We start from the raw sequence: 25,222 nt of genomic DNA on the forward strand, positions 1-25,222 counted from the left end.
AAAAATAAATACAGTATTTATGTAAGGATGGCTTTTCTATCTCCCCGTTGTTAAGTGAACCTGAAAGCTTCAGGGGAGCAATCTAAAATCAGCACACATCTACAAACGTGACATGTTGAGTAATAGACTAGATGATATGTCCTCCGACACGGGCACACACACGTGGCATCATCTTCCTCTACTGCGGTTCATCTTGCAGAATACAAGAAAAAAAGACTTCCTCTGGACAACTAGCATTTACACACCCCGCAATACTCTGCGGACTACGAACAGAAATGATATCTTTTACATTCAATCAATACTGTCAAGGACCGCGTGCCTGGGTTGCATGATGAGCTCCCCAATGAATCGATGCTCCACAGAGAAGCCGGTGAATGACAAGCAGCTCATCTTCAAATGAGTCCCGCGGGATGGCGGCGGGAAAATTTCAGCGTGCTCGCAAAACACTCAAGGTCAACCCACGTGTAGTTGACACGCGCGAGGACGTGCAACGCACATAGACGACAACGGGCACACGCTGAGGTAAACAAAGTCAACCTTACTTTAGAAATGCGACCATCTGGCTCAGGGACCCGGTGTGGTATGAGAGACTCAATATTAAGCAAGAATAACTGAGGTAATGAAGTGTAGAGATTGGTTAAAATATTGATTCCAGGCCTATTTTTAGTGTGGAGAGGTATGTATTTATCACCCTAAATGAGAGGATTCATAGCATTGGAGGTGGTCAACGTTAATGATGGTTAACGGACGGCGTTGGTGGGAAACTTACACCTCCACAGATACAGTTTCCCATCCGCTCGTGCAATTAAGAACGAGCGTGCGGCGTCTGGGCCTGGGGAAAGGTAATTACACTTTCCACGCTATGAAACCTCAAGGCGCTGCAGTACTTTCAGAAATATTCCATTTGCGCATTAAGCTTGACTGAGTGAAATCAGTGAAGCATATTTAAAAAAAAAGAAACAAATGTGATTATTTTTTTAATTTACATTCTTGTGGCATTGTGGCAACACTTTAAACTAGGACAATGAAAGAAGGAATACACAATTTACGTACATGGCTTTTGTTAATTATAACAACACCAAATTCACAGTTCTTATTTTGGCTGTTCTTCATGAGCCACGATGAGAATATTTCTGCGTGAATGGTAATAATAATCATTATGCGTACTGTAGCATTTACACGACAAGCAATTTCTATGTTAATCGTTCTGAAACTCATTCTAACGTAAATTGTTCCATTCATACGACAAGCGAATTGGAAATCTCTTCTTACATTGTGGCAAATTTACGTTTTGCGTATATTTAGCTATTTGTGTGCGCATTCGTGATACGCAAAAGTCGAACAAATTTATGTGCAAATCATTCAGAAATGTATTCTTACATTAACTGTTGCAAAAACCGAATGCAACTGTTGTATTAGTGTTTTAAACTGTATTTCATAAATTCTTTACACGAACTGTAAAACACTGTGAATAACAGGCGCACAAAACCAAACCGTGTCTGTTACACTGCCATTTTGTGACTCCAAGTTCACCTAAATTAAGAGGACACAAACATGGCTTGTTTATCAGATGGTTTTTATTATAACCCTTTATTATAGATTACCTCTGGTCCATAGAATTGGGAAGCAAATATTGAATTACTGTTATCAACAACACTGTGTGATAACAATGTTTATGAAATGTATTCTGGCAACATAAATAGGATATGGAAGGCACACCTGATGGCGTTTTGAACAATCAGCATCCTGGACTGGGACGATTCTTTCGCAATACCTGTGGGAAGCATTTGCTCCATATACATACACAGTAACCTACTTTGCAGATGGCCACATTACATCACTTTCTGTATCTCTGCGCCAATCGAGCGAACGTTATTAGGTTTACGGAGTCATTAAATGTTGAAAAATGTATTATGTTTGATATTTTTGAAATCATTCACACTAGTCTCATGTCAACTGCTAATGAGTTTTGAGGCCATACATGTTCTATAGATTTCCATTGTAAATGCAGTTTGGGGGCGAGTTGAAATTGTATTTGGTATTTGACAGCATCAGGTGACAGTTTAAAGGGGTAGTTCACCCAAAAATAAAAAATCAACATTTCTTAACCTTCATGTGGTTCAAAACCTGAACACAAAAGATATTTTGAGAAATGTTTTGGGTTCATAAATGGAAGTCAATGTGTCCAGTGTTGTTTGGTTACCAACATTCTTCAAAATATCTTCTTTTGTGTTCTGCAGAAGAAAGTCACGAAAGGCTTGAGATGACATGAGGGTGAGTAAACGATGAATGAATTTTCCATTTTGGGGTGAGCTATTTTATTTCATTTTATTTATGTCATGTCCCATGTATTTCTTAGTTGTAGATACATAATTTTCTACCAATACCACACCAAATCCTTTGCCCAGTTAAAGGAAATATCATCCATCCCAGCATGCCACAAAAAGTACAATACACCGATCCCCACTTCATTTTATTGTAGAAATGACCAATTTATTCTTTTTGACAGGAACCTTCTAGATCAATCCAATTCTATAGCAAAGAGAAAATGTCAATTTGTCTTCAAATGCAGGAAAGAGAACAGTGACATTTGAAGGCTTAGATGAAAAGGTTAAGATATTCTAAGGCGTGTTAGTCTTTCGGAGGGCAGCTGGGCTCTGTGGAGGGCTTGCATTAGTGGCTAAAAACCCACTCTACAAGGCCGGTACAAAGGTTACTGTACTCACTTTGACAGTTAAATAAACATTCAAAGACGGGATGGAGTATTTCACATGTGTTTCTAAGAGCCAGAAGTATTCAAAGAAGTCCATCTGAAAGAAGTCCTTCTGAATCATTCTAAACATCAGTTGTGCAGGTTCTGTTGTACCTGACAGATAGAATCCCATAACAAACCAAAAAAATTCGAGGAGGCAAATCTGTCCCCTCAAGTTTGACAATCTACATGTAAAAGACACTTAATCTTATTCTGTTTAATGGTCGTACAACAGAATAAGGAATCATTTTGACTCCTGTAGCTTGAACGTCTCTGTCCTTCTTTTACATTGTACACAAGGGATTGTGGAAGTCCTTCTGAAACATTCTAAACATCAATTTGAGCAAAAAGCTTACAGCTATCCTAGATACATAAAGTTTGAGGTTGAAGAGGTGTGCGATAGGATCCATACAGAGCAACCTCGAGCGAGATAAGTGGTCTCAACGGTGCGCCGACCGAGCTGAGAAAATGATCTAGACGCACTTGAACGTTCTCATAGGTTCCTGCGCTGCCTGCACTCTGCCCTCAACGCTGCGTTATAATCCTGCCGAGGACAGCAGCAAAACAGACCTTTAGATAACACCGACAAAGCATTCGCAAACCAAAAAGCAGAGAATAGAGATAAAGTATGAGAACGAACGGTTGAGACAGATAATGCGTTTTCTTCCCAGGAACCCACTCAGGCGGGTCTGTTTTATAAAAGGAAGAACACGCTCAAATAGGTTGTAAAGTTGTCTCTTGAGTTACAGAAACTTGGGGGTACAAAATATTACTTTGTTTACTGTCTATATTCATCCTATGTTGTTCAAAACCTGTATAACTTTCTTATGTGGAACACAAAAGAAGATATTTTGAGAATTGTCTCAGTGGTTTTGTGTCCATACAAAGGAAGTCAATGGAGGTCCGTGTTGCTTGGTTCCTAACGTTCTTCTTTTGTGTTCTGCAGAAGAAAGAAAGCCATACAGGTTTGGAATGACATGAGGGTGAGTATATGATGAAAAATTATTTTTTTGTCACACACCAGGTGAAAATCTGTAGGTCTAATTGCTTAATAAAGCTAAACCACACCATTCCCTAACAAGTCACATTATTAAAAGTATAACACCCCTAGCACAAACAGTCCCAAACTTTATTTTTATATGTAACCATAAGGATGTCTAACCCTGCGTATTGTATGGTTTACAAAAATCAAGAACCTAACAAGTATCTGCCGCATGTTGTACCTAGTGTTGTGCAGCAGGTATGATGGGGCAACATATTAGTGTAGTATTGAGCCCACTGTATGTACCAAACTGTCATCTCTCGATATAGTCATCTTGATTTAGACCCGCCTGACCTAAGCTGAATTGGATAGCCAAGAATCCATTCCCAACCAATCAAAGCCGAACATGTTCCTGAACGAGAGTTGGGCTGCCAGCCTCCGGCGTAAATCTGTCGCCTCTGTAAATTTACGGGTCCATATCAATACCCGCGTTATCTCTCTGTAGTGCCGAGAAATAATGGTGAAAATATTGTTCTCCTCACTTGGCAGCGAGATTTACAGCGAGCGAGGGAGCGCGAGTGAGAGAGAGAAAGAAATAAGAAAGAGCAAGAAAAGGGAGGGGGGTAATCGGACCTTCCCCAGTGATAAAAACCCCCAGCGGGATTCAGTTCTCCGCCGCTCCTCTCCTCAACAAGAACCTTGTCAGCCCCTTCCCTGCTGAGGTCTCTATTTTTAATCCCTGTGCTCGAGTTGCCTGGGGTAAAATACAATGAAGGGTCAAGTTAAAATGAGGTTTTGAGAGAGCGGGCTGGAAGGGAATGTACTGAATTACTGTTGCGCCTTGTCTGACATGGTGTTAGCGCAGGAGGCGTCGACCAGTCAGAATGGCCAAGTACACACTGCAAACTAAAGTGATAACAACATTTAAATGTGCGAGTGAATTCACTAAATATATTTTTGTATGCAATCCAGGAGACAAGGGCTAATGTGGGTTTTTTTTGTATTACGCTTAACACTCAGAAGTGCATTTCTGTTATTTATGCATTTGGTAGACGAATATCCAAAACTACATTCAAGACATTCATGTTTTTATCAGTACGTGTTCCCTGGGAATCGAGTCAACAACATTTGTGCTGTTAGCACAATGCTCTATCAAACATTACACATACAATAACAGGCAAAAATCCGTGCAATAGAAAAAAAATAATGAATGCATTTTTTAATACGCACGCATTCAAAAAAAGCCCAGAGAGGCCTTCAAAAACTCGATATAAGCCGGCTTCGCAAAGACCACCTATGTGAGAACGTTGCTATAATTACAAGCTCTGTTCAATGGCAAGCGCTGGCAATTATGGGACTGACAAGAACCTTGCTGAAATGTTGCCTTTTCCCGTTTCCCCGATACATCTGCATTAAATAAATAAATAACCACCAGTGAACCACTTATCGAAAAGGTCAATGCTTCCACCGGGTGCGCAATCTCATCCGTGTCTGACCTATTGGGAGCGACATGCATGAAACTGGAACCTTTGCGTGTATACATCCCGGTCCTGCCAACGTGCGTTTGTTACCTTCAATAACGATAAAAAAGTATTTTCCCACCAAACCGCAGCGCTGGGATCTGATAATGTGTGCAAGTGAGTCACCGGTGTCGCTCGCCTTCGATATTTATATTGATGGCAAGGCCCATTGTGTTATTTTAAATGCCAGAGCGGTCACTTCAGCGAGCTCGGGAGAGAAGTCCACAGGTGTCGCCTTGAAAATCGTAACAAAGCTTTAAAAAAATTCACAAGCGTGGCCTTTTTGGAAACACAAAAGCTGCTGCTTATGAATAGATGCCTTGGACAAGCTTGAACAACGCTTGCTCAATATCATCGCTCAGAGAACGTGTTATTTTTATCGGATGTAATTCAATTTAGTGGAATCTGTGCGGCTCTGCGAGGCATCTCATGAGAAACTGTGGCTGTAGCACAAAAAAGTCTGTATCTGTGTGGATGAGTCATCAACCCAACTAAGGAGAACAGACTGTTATGTAAACACTTTCCATCAAAGTCAATCACGACTACGACTTTTTGTAGAAAATACTTCCTAATGGAGCCAGAGCTTCAAGCGTTTCTATTGGGAGTCTGAAGAAATACATTTTTTAACAGCTAGCATGAAAATTCAACCAAGGGAGGCATCGACTGCAACTGGGACCAAATGACTTGAAGCAGTTCACCGAAAAATGACAATTCTGTCAGGATTTACTCGGCCTCGTGTTTTTACGGAGAAAGTGGTTACTGGGGCTGTCAAGCTCCGAAACGACAAAAATAAAGTATTATCGACTTCAGACCGTTTCTCACAAAAAGCAATCGTATGCCTTTAGAAGCCTTAATATAGTATCGACTTTATCCATGACACTTTTATCGTGTTTTTTTGTCATTTTGGAGCATGGAAAGCCCAGCCTCTATTTACTTTCATTATATTCCTTTCAAAATTGTGCTCTTTTTGTGTTTCACAGAAGAAAACGTGATAAATGGTTTAGATCAGCTTCGGGGTGAGTAAATGAGTTTTGGGGTAGCAATTTCTTCAAAATAAGAGACACGACAAGCCGCTTAAGCAAAAGCACAACAAGAAAGTACACCATCTACTATTAACAAGAAACAACTGCCAACGCATTTGCTATTAAAGCTTTTTTCCATCCATTTTCATCGCTCCTTTTTGCAGCGCCTCTAAAAAATATAACCCAATTGTGTTCTACAGAAGAAAGAAAATACGAATTTGGAGAATTGGGATTTTTCACTTTTGGTGGACTGTTCCTTTAAAACAGCCAATCTGTTCTCTCAGACAGCTTTATCTAAGACACCTATCGCTTCAGCTTCCTGCCGAGCGGTTCCCAGTTCACAGCACGCCGAAACGGCAGGTCTAAATGAAACTGACGCTCATTCCTTCCAAGAGATAACTGTTCAATCTTGGTTACATGACAAAAATGGCACTAAAGCTCTACTTTTAGTCACCAAGAGCTCAAGATTGTGACTCCCAAGCCATGGCCTGCATTTTTAATGTTAAGAGTTGCGACACTGATCTCACATCAGATTTCTCTGTAATACCAGATGTGAGAAAACTGTACCGATCCAGCACTAATAATTAAACCAGCGTCTATATTCCCCAATGGATTCATCTGTACGGTGTGTGATTGACAGGCGGATGGCACATGCCTGCACTTCAGTAGCTACAGATGAAGGTGAAAAAAAACACTGCCGCTGAGCCTACTGAAGAAGAACCGAGTTTGCGGTGCCCTGTCCTGCGTTTCATGTCAGACCCTGTGCTTTGGGGATTCAAAAAGACACGTCAATCCTCTGAAAAACGTCTCCCGAAAGAAGCAGCATACAGAGGACCGCACTATCTCCAAAAGCAACACAGAGAACCTAGAATTTGAAGCATAGAGAAATATATCAAAGGGCGATGCTTTTAAAAGTAGAGATCTCTTACGCGGAGCTTTCTCATATCACACATCAAAGGGTTTAGGCTACATAATGTTTGCACCCGAAACACACTGTGACCACTGAATGCCGAGCGCTCATTTAAGGCGTCCCACCCTTAAGCATGTCTATTGAATAATACATCACGCAGATGGTGTGCAGAATCGTCAAGGTAAGACCTTAAATAATTCAGTGCAGGCAAATGCGCCCTTCCTGCCCCACCTTTTATTTTTTTTGTTTACACTTGGTTTTGCCGAGCAGGGATTTGCAATGATAGCAGTGTGCAACAACCTGGCAATGAGAGGTTTGCTGACCGGGGCGAGGCGTGCATGAAATAACCTTATTATTTTTTCATTTTTGGAGGACAGATGTTTCTCTGCGGTTTTCTTTCTGCCTTGCGTTAGGAATATGAATATCAAAACAGCTTTGACTTGTTTGTGGAAAGCATTATTTGCGGAATGCAGATTTCCTTAAAAATGTAAGAATTACTTTTCCTACAAATCGGGTTACTAGTCACACTTGGCACATCACTCTAGGACATGAACTAAATAAACAAAACAGACACTATGTATGAGAGACCCTTTCAGATAAGAGATTTTGTGGACACTTTAGACTTGGGATGTTACCATTTAGCAAAGCCCTATAGCAAGCACAGAGAGGGCCATGCCCGCCAACCACTTCGCAATGTTCCAAAAATCACTACAAAATCTTAGCAACCGCATACAGTAGCACTGTTTTGTCACAGTAAAAAAAAAACTTTTTCATTTTTAAGTACAATCAACTTAGCTTTAAAACTTAGCTACGCTGGTTGTACTTAAAAATTCTTCTAAAAAATGTACACTGTAATAAAACTTCAAAATGTGCCTTAAATTTCCACCTCAAATTGGCTTTACTTTAACTTAAATGATATTAAACGTACAAAAAAAATCTAGTTGTATTTCACATAACTGAAAACCTATTTATATTTCATATCATTTTTATAGGTTAAAAGACTGGATTTAACTTAAACATTTAAGGCAACTTATGAACTGAAGTTTTGAAATATGATATTTTTTCCAGTGTACAGTTAAAAAATCTGGTTTATTTATTAACTCGCTCTCTGGTTTATTTCATCATCCTAGCTAAAATCTGACGTTTTCAGTAATTCCCTTCTGAAGTAGCCTTGCACTGCATGAAATACATATTAATGAGGGCGTACATTATAGAAATTGAAAAAACTAAAGATTGTACTGTTGGCTACTGAGACGGCCTACACGCTGATCTGTGGTGTCCCGATTTACCCTTACACAACAAGCGGCACAGTGTAGGTGTCGGGAGAGAGGGAGTAAGGAGTAGAAAGAGACTGAGAGGTAGTTATGAAGAAAGAAGACAGAGAGAGAAAGATAGAGAGAGAGATCCTGAAAGCCAACACACGTCACCCCCACCACCACATCACGGAACAACCCTGACAGGAGTCAACAAAAGCGGTAAGGAGTTAGCGTGTCTCTGTCGAGGTCTGAGTCTGCATATGCTTAATGGTAGGATCCGAGGGGACTCTTTAGGTCGATACACATACTGCTCAGCTCTTGGCGCTAGTGTTGTTGATTGCCATCACAGATTTAGATCCGTCCTCTTTACGTGCATTCACAGTGAGACCACATTCTACCTTATCAGATCACTGTCAAATAAACCTGTTCCTAAAGAAAATTCAGCAACCTCATAGAGCCAACCAAAAGCCCAGCAATCTGATCAAACTGAACCCAACACTTAAATGATCACCAAAATGTGAATCTGAATTTATTAGTGCAATTAGCTCAAAAGAGATCTCCAAACAAATTAATAGATTTCAAATAACACAGTTTACGACTAGCAAAACCGACATAAATACTGTTGTACATCAAATAAATCTTATTTACGATAGGTGTATAATTAAAGCTAACCTACTATATAAAAACAAGAAAACTAAACTAAAATCTGGTAATGAAATCTGGTTTGACAATGAAATTAAAATGAAAAGAAAACAACTCCGACAGCTCTCCAACCTAAAACACAGAGAGCCGCACAAACCAGAAATCAGACAAAACTATTGTGAAGCACTTAGGGACTACAAAAATACAATCCATTATAAAAACAACATTACCTTAACCATACTCTCAATGAAATCCAAGACTCTATTAATAATAATCAATTCTGGGTAAAATGGAATAGTCTAAATAAACAACAAAACCAGGATATAGCCATACAAAATGGAGAACTATGGAAAGACTACTTTAAAAACCTCTTCAGAGAAATCTCCTCAGATAGTCTTACACCTGATCAGAAAACCCTACAAAATAAACTAAACCGGTTAGAATCGATAATCAAAAACAACCAAAATCCTCTCGACTATCCGATTAGTTTGAAAGAATTAAACGAAGCACTAAACAAACCAAAACCCAGGAAGTCATGTGGTTTACACAACATCAGAACAGACATTTTGAAGCTCAGTCCTACAGTGATGCAGGAAGCTCTCCTAAAACTATTTCTTCTGATATTACAATCTGGACACTTTCCTAAATCCTGGAATACAGGCTTAATACAGCCACTATACAAAAGCGGAGATAAATTTGACCCCAATAACTACCGAGGCATTTGTGGGAACAGTAACCTGGGGAAGACTTTCTGTAGTATCCTGAATACTCGAATTCAAGCTTTCCGTACCAAGCACAATGTCTTGAGTAAAAGTCAGATCGGATTTCTACCAAACCACCGCACCACATCTACACACTACAGATATTAATCAACGAGCACGTCCATCATAAAAACAAAGGGAAAATGTACGTATGTTTTGTTGATTTAAAAAAAGCATTTGATTCAATGTGGCATGACGGCCTATATTATAAGATTCTACAATCAGGAGGAAAAGCTTATGACATCATTAAATCCATGTACACAGAAAACAAATGCGGAGTTAAAATTGGCGATAAAATAATTTTTCACTCAGGGGCGCGGAGTAAGACGCGGATGCAACTTGAGTCCAACTCTGTTTAACTTCTATATAAACGAGTTAGCCGTGTTACTGGAACAGTCTGCAACAGCCGGTCTCACGTTAAACAACTCCGAGGTGAAATGTCTTCTGTATGCTGATGATCTGGTGCTGCTTTCAGATACCGCCGAAGGTCTACAGCAACACCTACACCTGCTAGAGAAATACTGTCAAAACTGGGCCCTGACAGTCAATCTGAAAAAAACTAAAATGATGATTTTCCAGAAAAAAGTCAGATTACAGGATAACAGATACACATTCACTCTGGGAAACACTACAATAGAACACACTTATATCGTGCGATTCTTATGCTCTCAGTTTCTCAATGATTTACGGTTAAATGCCGCCACATCCGAAAGCCAGAGGGCGCTCTTGCGCAGAAACTCCGAATATTAGAAACAGAAGAAGAATAATTAGTTCCAGGAAATGCCAGTGGTCATATTCTATCGCTGTTCTTCAAACCTTCTCAGGTATTTTCATGATAATAAAGTATATTTATAGTGATGATGTTTGACGAGTGTTGCTTTTTCAAATGTACGTTATAAACGACTCAATCTCGTAGTGATTTTAGATCGAGCAGCATTTCCTACTGATCAAAGAGCCGTAGTTCACGGAAGAGCTGTGCATACAACATCGAATCGATTTCAGAATCGATTTAGACACATATAATTAGCGTGAACCGCGATATATATCGCCCAGCCCGATTATCTCTGCCTAAAAATCAGTGCGTCAGGAGGTTTTGGTCTGGCAGTGAATGCACTGAAAGAGAAAGCTAGACGAGCGCTTTACGCCATCAAAGGCAAATTCACCCAAACAGATATTCCAGTTACAGTCTGGTGTCAGATCTTTGATAGTGTAATTATGCCTATAGCTCTATATGGCTGCGAGGTTTGGGGTCCAAATGGGATAAACACCCCATAGAATCCCTGCATGCTGAATTCTGTAGAAACATTTTAAGAGTTCAGAGAATTAGGCAGATACCCCCTGATAATACACATCCAAAAACATTCCCTCAAATTCTGGACACACCTTAATTGAAGTCCTCCTAACACACTTCAATATGAAGCACTTAAAACCCAAGAGCTGAGACCTAAAGCCAGTCCCATCTGCCAGCTGCGGCTCTGAAACTTCAGACCGGCACAACAGAACAAAACCAAATCAGAATAAACCAAATGATCAAAGAAAGTAAAAAGTCATATTTAGATCATTGGAAAAAGGAAAGTAAAAACCAAAGTAAACTAGAATGCTATCGGACCCTAAACAGAAAATACAATCTGGCAGATGATCTCTACACTGTTGGAGATGTAAAACAGAGACGGATCCTGAGCAGATACAGACTCAGAGATCACAGTCTGGCCATAGAGAAAGGCAGACACAGACAAACATGGCTTCCAAGGGAAGAACGAGTCTGTGCACACTGTGACACCGGTGAGGTCGAAACAGAGACACACTTTCTCTTTCATTGTGATCAATTTAAAGATGTGAGAGAGAAACACTTTCACACAATGTCAAAGCTCATGCCAGAGTTTGATAGGTGTTCAGAAACAGAGCGAATGCAGATGTTAGTGGGGGAGAAGAGACACACATCAGTTGCTGCTTCATTCATCTATCAGCTGCACAAACTACTGCCTTCATCTGCTACAATCAATGCACATCTACACTCTTGACTTTATTACATTCTCATGTTTCTGCCTGAAATCTACTTTTGATATTGATATTTTATTTCCATATTTCATTTGTTTACTTACATATACTTTATATTTCATTCTATATTTATGCCTTACTCAGCACCTTATTTTAATTTTACTCCAATGTTTGTACTTATTGTATGTCTTTTGTTATATGTTCAATGCTTTGGCAATATTGAAAATTTGAAAATTTTTGAAATTGAAAAAAGAGAGAGCGAGAGCGCACGCGCGCGAGAGAGAGAGATCCTTACAGATGGTAGGAGACCTCTTGCTGTTTTTCATTGTTCTTTGCCAAAGAACCGGTGAAGAGCAACTGTCAGCCCTTTGAAAACAGCCGTGGAGAGAGATGCATTCACTCAACCTGTCATTTCACTCTCCATTATGCATGTTTCCCTTTCTGAAAAAAAAATCAGTTCTGCTTGTAACAGCACAGAAAATAATTAAACGTGAAAAGGACGGTCACCGTGCGGTCAGAGGCAAACTTTACTTAACCATTTGAATGTGACAAATTCTGCTTTTCCTTTTCTACGCTTCCCTTTTTCAGATCACCAAATCTTTATTCTTAAAATGATGTCCGTCTCATCTGAAAGATCTATTACCTTTATATCTAATGTTTCTCATCTAACTTGCTCATAAAACAATCGGTAAGGTTAAAAAGGTCATTTGAATAGCTGGTTTTAATGCCAATTTGTCACAAAATCCTCTTAAATTCAACACGCTCTGTTTGCTTTCTTAACCTGTGACTTATCGTTGCATGTTATTCCACAAAAAAAAAGATATTTGGTTTCGTAATCGTATAATTTTGACCTGGTTCACCTTTAAAACGGCTTTCCTTGTTGCCTTACACCACAGCAACCAATTCGGCATGACTGTAAAGACACTTAATCACTAATCTCATAGATTAAAAAAATCGATATGCTTTTATTCCAAACATTATACGTCCCCTTTACAGATAACCTTCCCAGCCTGACACGCACACTCGTGCGCAAGTCTCAAAACAAACGATGCTGTGAAACAAAGCGGAAAAAGTTCACCCCGGAGCAGTCAAAGACCAGAGCTAGAAAGTTCTGAGGAAAGCTCCGGTCTGGCCTGTGCTGGGACAGATAATAAAGTGGGCCGTAAAGCCACCTGATCCGCATCATTTACGATGGTTTCCAAGTGTCTGTCCTGAGTCTGCCCGGCATGACTGTGCATATAATGGCCAGAAAGCGTTATTTTTTTTGGTTTGGTGACAAAGCATTCAAGTGTTCATCTCTCAGACAAGCATGATAAGCCCACATTCACAGACAGTGCCCACAGCCACTGTCCACAGTAAATTGACAATATCTATCTGTGTGTGTGTGTGTGTGTGTGTGTCTGGGTGCCTAGTTGGTATGCATTTGTTGTTTGTTACACTAGACAGGTTCCATTCATCTCTAACCATTAAAGTCGGAGGGCTCGGGGGGCATCGGCTTAGAGAGCGACTCTGGCCAGGGAATACCAAAATAACACAAGAAAGAAGGCCACATGTTCTTAACTTAGATCTATGATGATGGATGTGGTTAGCAAGTGCACTTACATTTGCGGGCAATGGAATAAATACACCACCGTGCCAAGTCTGTCCAATAGAAGCGGTTGGGACATTAACTAGATGCATTCTAAAATCTACACTAAATTACCCAGAATTCAATTAGACTTCAAGGAGGTCTATAATACCTGGAGGGAGCTATCCGTTAACGTTCCCCTTCGTCCCAACGGCAGTCGCAAACCTTTCGTAGTCCGACGCAACCCTGCACAAATTTTTCGTAGCTTGACTATCTTTAATTAAAGACATCACTTAAGATGATAAACAATTCTGAAGACGAAAAACTTAACTGCAGGCTACTCTCCATGCTGGAACCTATCCATCATCGCGCCCGGGCCCTTTGATCGGTGCATATGTTGATCTGTGTCTCGGGCTCCGGGGACCTAATGAAAACGGCGAGGCAGAAGCGCAGGTGAACGTTGCACCATGAGCCTCGTCTGGTTGACGGCCCATCCATCATGCTTTTACAGCACATCAGATTGAGGCTCTCGCATGCACCGGATCTGTCAGGATGATGGAACAGCCCGGGCGGCTCCAAGCAAACAGGGTAGAAGCGCAAGAACTCAATGATACGCAATTTTTGACCGTTATTAACTTGAGGCGTACTTTTCAACGTAATGGCGAGATTGATTGAGTATAGCCAGCTTTTAGTGGCGAATCAAGACGTCTTACATTATGTATTAGGCGTACATAACCTAACGTCTCAGACAAAATTTGGCCAGTTAATTTGTACGCAAAAATGAAACAGAATTCGAAGCGTCAAACTTTGTAGTATTTGAGTATTTGAGTGCCCTTCTCAATTCCCTTACACTCACTGAGCGAAACGTCCCACTGTTCTTATACTACACATCAGCACTCATGCAACACTGATTGGCCAATCAAATTAAATATCATAACTTTGCATACTATTTACAAATGACATCAAAGTGTGTAACATAAGCGACATAATGAGATCAAACTTTTTTCACTAATCAACTGTACAATTTAAAAAAATTTGATTTAGCCTAAGCCACGCCCCCCACTTACAATACCGCTACCACCCACTGGGGGCAGAGCAATGCCGCGGCCCACAGATTGTGAAGCACTGGTGTAATACAGATCTACCAAGCGTCAACCTTCCAATCTCTCTCGTGACGCCAACACGGAAATGACTTAAACTGCAATTCATCGACTGGCCGTTAGAGACTGGCTCCAAAAGAGAGCAGAATCTCATTGAGCCCCATGTTAAAATGCCCAACTTTACAGCAGAAAAAACATGTTTACATTGAACAAAAACAAAAAAATATTTTGGTCTATATATCATATCTTATTTTACCCTTCATGACAACTGTGAGGAGGGTGAATTTTTTTATAACTCTTTCCCCGCCATTGACGAGTTATCTCATCATTTAAAATCTAACGGTTCCCCGCCAAAGAGTTATTACGGCAATCAGTGTTTGTACTGTTGTACAGCAGGTGGCGCTGTTACACATCTTTGGAAAGAACATTTATATTTTATCTGTTTTTGGGGTACATTTTTTATCTGTTTTTAATAATAATTTTTAATCCAATCTGAGCGGAGTCTTTCACGAATTATCTCAGCAGATTAATCAAAATGATGCATTTTTGAAGAAACCTACCCACATATAAGAGGTGATAAAAAAATGAAGATAGAAGAATACAGTTTCTTTTGTTTAAAAGCAGAGACTCTGTTATTTCAATTGATATATTATTTGTCTATATATTCATTACAGAAAATGTACTGTGAGCCATCACATTTTAGTGAAAATGTTCAAAAATGCTGGCGCTGACTGGCTGGGAAAGAGTTACGCCTTAAAATTCCGCAAATTAGGTGCGTGGCCACTTGAGTGACAAGTGGTTTTAGCAACCAGGCGCCTCAGCTCCAACCACATCCCGCCTCTTTGCCCATTTTCAATTATCTGGGAGTGACGCGCTGCTAAAATGGCGACGGCCAGCTATGCCCACTTTAAGCTTCAAAACAACTTCTCAGAAACCTACGAGTGACGTCATGGACACTACGTCCATATTTTATACAGTCTACAATATCAACACATAATTTTGCAATAATAACTAGCTTGTGGGAAACTCAATAGCAGTTGGGCATTCCCTCCCTCAAACTGTCAGATCCATCAAATCAAGTAAGAAAAAATTTAGCTTCAAAAGCTGGAAATTCAGGTTTGTTTTTAAAATGGCAATCCTCATACGCTATATACTGTATAATCTAAGGAAGTCTATAATATACTTCCGTATTCAACACTTCCAGTTAGAACTGTTATTGCGTCTGTCAAAAATGCTGGTTATTTATTTATATACTTTGATCAACCTAAAACATGAAAAAAGCTTTTTTTCATGTTTTTTTTTTCATGTTATGCAGACCTCGGTCAGAGATCACACAAAGCAACAAATGCACAAATTAGCCCACGATGGGATTCCACAGCATTGTGTTTCCCAGGTTTACGTCAGTTTCTGCCTGTTCGCTTGGAAAATAAAGCGCAATCACACTGACAGAGCTTGACAATTTAAACCTGATTGAATTTTGCAGCCGCTCTCCCGCACTAAAACACACAAAGAACATAATTGTGAAACGACTACATTCTGCACCTGCAATTTGCCAAAAATTACAACTCTGCCTTTCATTCGAAGAATCCTCACATTTGACATTTAGAGATGAGGTAACAGCACAAGCCTGCGAAGAAAATCACGTGTAAATGTTGCATCAACAGAAGAAAAACTGTGCGCTGTCTGCTGTAGCGCACACGCCTCGGGGAGGATAGCTCCAACTCGGCTGTATTTTTCCACATAATTATTAGCATGTGGGTTAGGCTGTCTGGCTTAACTTCCAATCATTAGTGAGGAAGTCTGACCTCAAAAGTGTATTTATTGTAAAGGGGCTCATTCTGTACATCTAAAACCTTGAATAAGCAGTAATATAAAGAAAACCTGAAAATGAACACGGATAAATAGGCCTTATTGACTCATTATTAATAAATCTGGGTCACATTCCTGTTATGCAGTAAATTTTTAAATATACTCATTTTTATAGATCACGAAAGAAGATATTTTGAGGAACATCTTAATGGTTTTGTGTGCATACAATGAAAGTCAATGGGGTCCAGTGTTGTTTGGTTACCAACATTTTTCAAAATATCTTGGTGTTCTGCATAAGAAAGAAAATCATGCAGGTTTGGAATGACATTAGCGTAAATAAATTATCAATTTTGGGTGAACTATCCCTCTAAACTTAGGAACGGCCCACCTGGTGTTTTCACATGCTATTCTAACCATTTATAATGAAGAAATGGGACCTCAGAGAACACGCCATGCTGGACTTTAAAACCCAAAGCAGATCTTCACGTTTCTGAAATACAGATCTAGGATCAGTCTGCCTTAATGTCAGTCCTACCTGCTATTTGCTCAGCAATAACAAGGCCGATTCAAACAATTCTCATTCTCGTGAACAGGTTCAATACGCTTGTGTACCCAACCTACAGACTCATATCCTATAACATGCCACTCACTGTGACTGCCATTTCCACTAAAAATCATCCGAAATGCTTTTTAGACGTCTAGAAGTAAACGCACGCCCCAAATCAGAACAAAGCAATTTAATGCGCACAGCATGGATCCGGTGATTCTTTTATGTGATTCCCAGCAGCAAAGAAAGCGAGAATCTTAGTGATATAATAAACTATTTCCGCAATGAGACGGCAGCCAAAGGACGGGCATTTGCCATCACACAATCACCTGCGATGCGCTGATGGGTGCAAAACGCCAGCAAGGATCCCAAAGCAATTCACAGCAACGTAATGGGGCAGTTTAAACTAAAGCTATTGTTTCCGGCTGTACGGACACATTAGAGCATACACCTCCAATAGACTGTTTATAAAGAGTCAGGACAAGAGAGCTTTGTTATTTTGTGATGGTGTCCCTGGACATTAAGATCAAATAACTCCGAGAACAAAGGAATGACATTGATCATAGTGTGGCACTAAAGAGCCTAGTTTAACTTAAAGATGTTTAGGCACGCTAGTTTAGTTCTAAGTAAAGGCATTAAAATAGCCCACATACTAGTTATACAAAGTATAGATTTGCAAACAGTGTGTACTAAAGGAAACCTGCAGGGTGTTTTGGAATACAATCTGACAATCTGTGAATTAACTTCACACTCATGACAAAAAGGTTTCAAACTGGAGGCTTGTTTTGTCTTATGCAAGTCAGTGTGGCCCTCTGCAGACCACTAAACTTTACTGCAACATTTTAAAAAAGACTATTGTGTATTATTTGGTAGCCTGTGCAATTTCGTCATATAATTAAATATGTAGGCATGTCTTTATGACAACTTCTGATTAACAGTTCATGATATTTCTGTTTTTCTTGGTCCTGGAGGCCAACAGCACTGCATAGTTTGTGTGGATCACTTATTAAACACACACAGTTCTCTAGGACAAGAAATTCTGGAGAAACTTGTGAAGACTAATGTTAATCCTTTTATTATTAAGTGGCTATTTTCTTTTTTAACGAATCATACTCAGTATGTTACAATAAATAATACTTTATCTGATGGTAAATCAATAAGTATTGGTGCTCCCCAAGGTTGTGTGTGCTCTCCCATTTTGTTTACGTTATATACTAATGACTGTTTGAGCATGCACAACAACAACTATATCATCAAATACTCTGATGATACTGTAATACGAAGTCTGTTAAAAAGAGATCAGAATATCCTAGAATATCAATCTGAAATCAGGAATATTGTTCAGTGGTGTAATGCAAATAAGCGTATTGTCGATGCGGGGAAAACTTAGTAAATTTTAGTAGACCCAAGAGGATTAGGTGATTACAGTCCAGTAATCATTCAAAATGATATCATTGAGCAAATGGATACCTACAAGTATTTAGGGTTGGGGATCGTTTGAATTTTATCGATTCCGATTTCGATTCTACTTTTCGATTTCGATTCTTATTGATTCCCAGTTTCGATTTAGCCTGCTTATTGACTTGTTTGCAAAAATATATATATATTTATGAGCACCGTTTTGTGTATATATACACATAGAACTTCCCGATAGAACATGGCGTTAGCAACGCTAAGGTCATGGGTTTGATCCCAGAGGATTGCACATACTCAGATACAAATGTATAGTATAATGCAATGTAAGTCGCTTTGGATAAAAGCGTCTGCCAAATGCATAATTTTTTTTTAAATAGAACCATGTTTTTTCTGATTTATTACAATTTGTATTACCATAGTTGACCTACATCATAGTTAAACTGTTAAACTGTAACTATAATGAAACTATGGTTAATTTGTGGTTCCTGTGCTTTTTAATGCAAATACTATAGTTAAACTATGTTTACTATAGTAAAAATATTGTTAATTTTCATAAGGGCCTTTATTGAGATATCAGAAGATCACGCAACACGTGTACTTTTCTGAAAATATGCACACAGGAATTGATAAGAGGAAGTCCAATTTCAATCTCAAGTATCCGATTCCTATGGAGCCAGAGATATGACAAAACAATCTGAATTTGAATTTCGTAAATCTGAATTATTGACAAGTGTTTTTTAACAAAACTGAATATTATATGGGAGTTAAAATAGTTTTGAATTAGATTTTGATTTCGAATTTGAATTTTTTTTACTTGAATATTGAACATTTGAAATTTAACACAATTGATTTTTTTTAAGGCAGAGTTTTATAGGCATGCATTTTCAAACAACATATTTTTTGCTCTGAATTCTTAGATTGCAAATATCCAGTTTTTTTTTAATACAGCCTCACGTTTTCAAGATGAAGAAGAAATTCGGAACATCAAATTCAATTTTCTAAAATTCAAAACGCAGAAATTCAGATCGTACAGAAAGTAGGTCAGAGGTCGTCCACAGGGAAGAGTAGAAGATCTCGGAAAAGTCAAACGGAGCGCTTTGGCCACAATGGCCAGTTATTTGTTCTTATTATCCAATCAAACTCCAAACATGCTGTTTTGGAGAGTGGAGACTTCTTACATTGCGAATAAAAAGGATTTACATTTTTCAAATTGCGACCACGCCCACAAGACTACACGGGTTGATCGTTTGTTGTTGCTGCAGCATAGCCAAGCTCATACCGCTGCAATCTAAGGTAGCTGCCCGGGATGTGTGCGCTCACTGCCTGCGTTTTTGCCTGCTGTGCCTCCACTGTTTGCGCTCACTCCCAGCGTTTGCTGTTGGTGCTTTTACCCACTGTGTGCTTAGTGCACGCTCGCTGCTAGCTGCCCCACTATGCGCGCTGGCTTCAGCGTTTGTGGGTGCATATACATTTAATATATTAGACATGTATACAATTTTTATAAAGAATGTTTGTGGGTCCTGCAAAGTCAATAGCCGGGTTTCCATCCAAAGTTGCGAATTTAGCTTATGCGCAAAATTGGAATATCGCATAAAACATTTTCGAATAAGCACCGTTTCCATCCAAATAGTCAACCGTCACTTCCTAATAAACTGCCACTAAATATCAGTAAGAAAAGTAAGAGAAGCCACTGAATATAATGATTTTCATTAGAATAATACTTGCGCAAGCAGACGATTACGAAACACAATAAATGCGGTGCTTTTGTGGATGTCTGCTGTTTGGGAAACACAGTCGTGACAGTTCTAAGAGGCAATTACAGAATACTTTGACGACTTTGCTCAGGCATTTAAGAATGACCGTAACAACATTTCTCATGCTGTGTAACAAGATCAGTTCTCTGGTTAGTCAGGTTAGCCGTCTCATAGTGCAGTTACGTGGCTTTTTGGAGGAATTTATTCGGCAAATGCGTTTCCATCTCCCATTATTCGCATTAACCCTTTTTCGCAAAACTGAAAAACCACCTCAAGCGAGCGTAAAAACTTTTTGCGAATTAAGGGTTTTTAATTCGAAATTTGGCGTTTCCATCACTCGTTTCTGATGCGAAACTTCAAAATGCGAATAAAACCAGAGTGATGGAAACCCGCCAATGACGTACGTGGCACGCTGCAATAAAAGTTATGTATAACATTTAATGCTACAATAGAGAGAAAATGAATAAACTATGTAAGCTACAGACTGAAATAATAACTTTTGTAATAAAAAAATAGTGTATTGAAATGCTATAACTTTGATCCAGGACACATTTAACGACCAGCTGAATCTGGACACAACACACGTAAAGATTTTTTCTTATGACTAGAGCCGATTCCAGTCTTTGTCAGTCAGAAAGGAGCACACACCTAACCAGGGGCGCAACTGCACATTTTTGAGGGGTATGCGAGATCAGTATTGGCGCCCCCATCGGCCACCCCAATATAGAAAACACACAACAAAAAAAATCCGCAGACAAGTTGTATATTACCTTTGGAGTCATTCTATTTTACATCATGTGAGTGACAATCAGATTTGCATCTATAACAGAAGCATAAAGGTTTCCTTTTACAGAAACACTTTTCCAACTCTTCACAGTGTAACAGATACACAATTCTGAAAAGATAAATAACAATCTGAAAAATAATAAACAAAGGAGCAAAAAGTAGTAAAAGTACATAAAGTTTATGTTCAGACATCACAATAAATTAGGGCAGAAACTAACGATTATTTTAATAACGTATAATGGACGATTGTTTTTTTATTAATCGGTAACAGGCTAAACAGTTTTTAAATTGATCTTTTGCTTATAATAACCAAATAGGGGCTGTGTCCACCGAGGCGCATTTACGCGGCTGAAAACGGCAGGAGCTCGGCTGAAACACCCGCTGCAGGCGCAGCGTTCTGCCCAAAGTTGACATTTTTCAACTCAGGGGCTCGGTCGAACGCCGGCGCTGAGCGTGAAAAAAACGCATAGCACCAGCGCAGAGCCCGGAAAAAAACACGTCAGCTGATGGCTTTTTTTAAAAGCGCGGCGTTTCCATAGGAAACAATTGAAAAAAACGCCTCGGTGGACACAGCCTCTAAGACTTCAAATAAGGCTAATTATTATATTCTTTGAAAAGTGAGTTTCACTTATCTAGTCTAGAATTTTGACATTTAAAACCTTTAGCAAAAAAACTTGTCAAGTTTTAAAAATAAAACTTCTTTAAATATCCCAAATATAAGTAACAATCGAGTTGTAGCCCATTAGAGATGTGCTGATGAGGAAATAAACTTATTTTGATCTTTAAAGTTATATATAGATTATTCCCTTTCCTTCAACAAAGAGTATTATTAAAATTATTTATTATTATCAGAATAAGACGAATAAGACGTATCACATGATGTACTCGCTTTGTATTTTTTTGTTCTTTTCCCACTTAGGCTATAAGACCTTACAGAAAAGACACACAAAATTCACATGTGCAAAAAACACATGTGATCACATGTGAAATGTGTGTTTTTGGAACATTTTGGTGTGAATTCCATGTGAATTCCCACGTGAAACCCATGGGATAACATGTAAAAACCCATGGGATAACATATGCGACATGTCTCCACATGTGATCACATGTTCTTCACGTCACCACATGTTGCACATGTCATCCCATGGGTTTTTACATGTTATCCCATGGGTTTCACGTGGGAATTCACATGGAATTCACACCAAAATGTTCCAAAAACACACATTTCACATGTGATCACACGTGTTTTTTTGCACATGTTAAACACATGTTGTATACATGTGATCACATGCGAAAAACATGTAAAAAACATGTGAAATTCATGTGTCTTTTCTGTAAGGGAATTTTAGTTTGTGGTTCATTAATATTTAATAAAAACACAACAATAAAATTGCCTATGTTAAACATACCTTTACTGTGCATTTATAATTAAATATTATTGAAAAAACGAAATAAGATGGATAACAGATATTATAAGGCAAATAAATAAAAAATCTTTGGATTTTCCCCTTGCTTTAAGCATTTTTAGTTAGTGGTTCACATTTTATGAAAACATAATTAAAGTAAAACAAAGACAAACTCACTTAGATTGAAAGCTCAAATTATTTTTTATTAACTAACGTTCTTTTGCGCTCTTGTCTCTGTCATCCTGTCAATCATTGCGCTGTTTCAGTGTCCACACGCAATATCTCCGGTGCTCTGTGCTGCGCGCTGTTTGCAGAAGACGCAACTGCTCGCGTTATGTGAAGGACACGGACCTGACGTTCAAACTGCACAGCTCGCGTCGTCATATGGGGAAAACGCGTCCGACGATTAATGAAGAACCCGATAATGCGTGATAGTGGGAGACTTAACAGCTTTAACAACCGTCTCAGACTCTCCCGAATGTAATTATAAAGCTCCTTTACAAACATAGATTTATTTTATAAGCGCCAAAGATGTAGGCCTAGAGGTGACCTGATATTGTATTATAATATGAACTACCTCTCAGGCAACGTTAAATAACTAGTTTTTTACTTGTCAATTTACTTTTCATTTTCATGTTCTGTTCTGCGCTTTGGGAAGTTTCTTTGCTCGATCCATTTGGTCATTTGACTGTGAAAGAGTGATTGGTTGACATAATAACTTGATTAAATAAATTATATATTTATTGAACTCGTTTAAAATGCTAGACAAAAGTGAAACTAAAACGTTTTAGATTATGACTTTTTCGTTATATTTTTTATAACGTTTTATTTAAAAAAAGTTAAATAATATTTTGGCACAATGGCGCCCCCACTTGTGCGGCGCCCCTATGCACCGCATATACTGCATACCCCATTTTTGCGCCCCTGCACCTAACCGCTGTGCCAGACCACTACACCACACATTCAACGACTGGACGTTCTGCTGAACCAACAAATCTATCGATCTATGTTATATTCCCGTTTTGTCAGTAAAGCAACCATGATGTTCGTGTTTTTGTATGGTTATGCACTTTCTGTTTCATGCAGATTAAACATTTTGATAATGATAACAAGAGAGCATTTATTCCTCAGGATATAATGTAAGTTTTTTGTGGATATAGTTCACTATAAATAATATGTTGAGTAATATATGACTGAAAACGCCATACCTTAATATCCAGGTGCATTCTGCTGCGTTCGTTTTGCAGGCTACTGTATAGTAGATAGAATGTGTTTATTTTTATTTCATTTAGACTGTATTCACTAAAACGCATAAACTGATAGCTTTTTTATTTTGCGTTGACAAAGTAGGCTATATTTAGCTTAAGATGGAGGTGTGTTCGTTTGCTAAATGAAAATCTTTTTGTTTTAATTGTACCTCATTGCTACTTGTACATCATATAAATAAATGAATAAAAGTACTTTAAAACTGCAGTCTTTGTCATTTAAAAAATGTACATAGAAATAACACAACAATAGCTTTTATATTTTTCTCCTCATTTCTCTATCTCATTGTTTGTCTGTGTTCAGTCTTTAGCTGAACACATATCTGGCATTGTCAGCCATTATGATCAAATTCCATTCATAATATAGTGAAAATAAGATTTGATTAAACATGATTAATGTTTACGACTGGCATGCTTGCTGCACTGACAAAAAAATTCCTTTAGCCAAAGAATAGACAACAGTACTATTACACACTATTTTTTATTAAAGTTTTTATTTCAGTGTAAATGCAGTCTGTAGCTTACATAGTTTATTCATTTTCTCTCTATTGTAGCATTCAATATTGTACATAACTTTTATTGCAGCGTGCCACGTATGTCATTGACTTTGCAGGACTCACAAACCCACATGTCTAATATATTAAATGTATATGCACCCACAAATGCTCGAAGCCAGCGCGCATAGTGGGGCAGCTAGCAGCGAGCGTGCACTAAGCACACAGTGGGTAAAAGCACCAACAGCAAACGCTGGGAGTGAGCGCAAACAGTGGAGGCACAGCAGGCAAAAACGCAGGCAGTGAGCGCACACATCCCGGGCAGCTACCTTAGATTGCAGCGGTATGAGCTTGGCTATGCTGCAGCAACAACAAACGATCAACCCGTGTAGTCTTGTGGGCGTGGTCGCAATTTGAAAAATGTAAATCCTTTTTATTCCAATGTAAGAAGTCCCACTCTCCAAAACAGCATGTTTGAGTTTGATTGGATAATAAGAACAAATAACTGGCCATTGTGGCCAAAGCGCTCCGTTTGACTTTTCCGAGATCTTCTACTCTTCCCTGTGGACGACCTCTGACCTACTTTCTGTACGATCTGAATTTCTGCGTTTTGAATTTTAGAAAATTGAATTTGATGTTCCGAATTTCTTCTTCATCTTGAAAACGTGAGGCTGTATTAAAAAAAAAACGGGATATTTGCAATCTAAGAATTCAGAGCAAAAAATATGTTGTTTGAAAATGCATGCCTATAAAACTCTGCCTTAAAAAATATCAAATGTGTTAAATTTCAAATGTTCAATATTCAAGTAAAAAAAATTCAAATTCGAAATCAAAATCTAATTCAAAACTATTTTAACTCCCATATAATATTCAGTTTTGCTAAAAAACACTTGTCAATAATTCAGATTTACGAAATTCAAATTCAGATTGTTTTGTCATATCTCTGGCTCCATAGATTCCTAGCCTTTCTATTCCGATTCCAAATTGGAATTGATTTTCAATTCCCAACCCTACAAGTCTTTAGGGGTGGTTATTGATCGCTCATTGACTTGGAAAGCACACATTGACTACCTCTGTTCAAAATTCCAACAACGATTATATTTTTTAAGAAGACTTAGGTCGGTCGGAGTAAATCAGGGGATTATGTTGTTATTTTATCAAGCAGTTTTAGGAAGTCTGGTAAATTATGGTATGCAAATTTGGTATGGCAATTTTACGGTACAATCCAAAGCACA

General features: G+C 38.7%; 1 protein-coding gene across 1 annotated transcript in view; it reads right to left on the reverse strand.

Moving 5' to 3' along the window:
* Positions 1–25,222, reverse strand: part of zgc:101566 (Transmembrane protein 263-B-like) — a 29,704-nt gene that overhangs the window by 2,740 nt on the left and 1,742 nt on the right. The window lies entirely within an intron of this gene.

Source organism: Triplophysa rosa, linkage group LG3 (genome assembly GCF_024868665.1).
Source record: "Triplophysa rosa linkage group LG3, Trosa_1v2, whole genome shotgun sequence".
Classification (NCBI taxonomy): Eukaryota; Metazoa; Chordata; class Actinopteri; order Cypriniformes; family Nemacheilidae; genus Triplophysa; species Triplophysa rosa.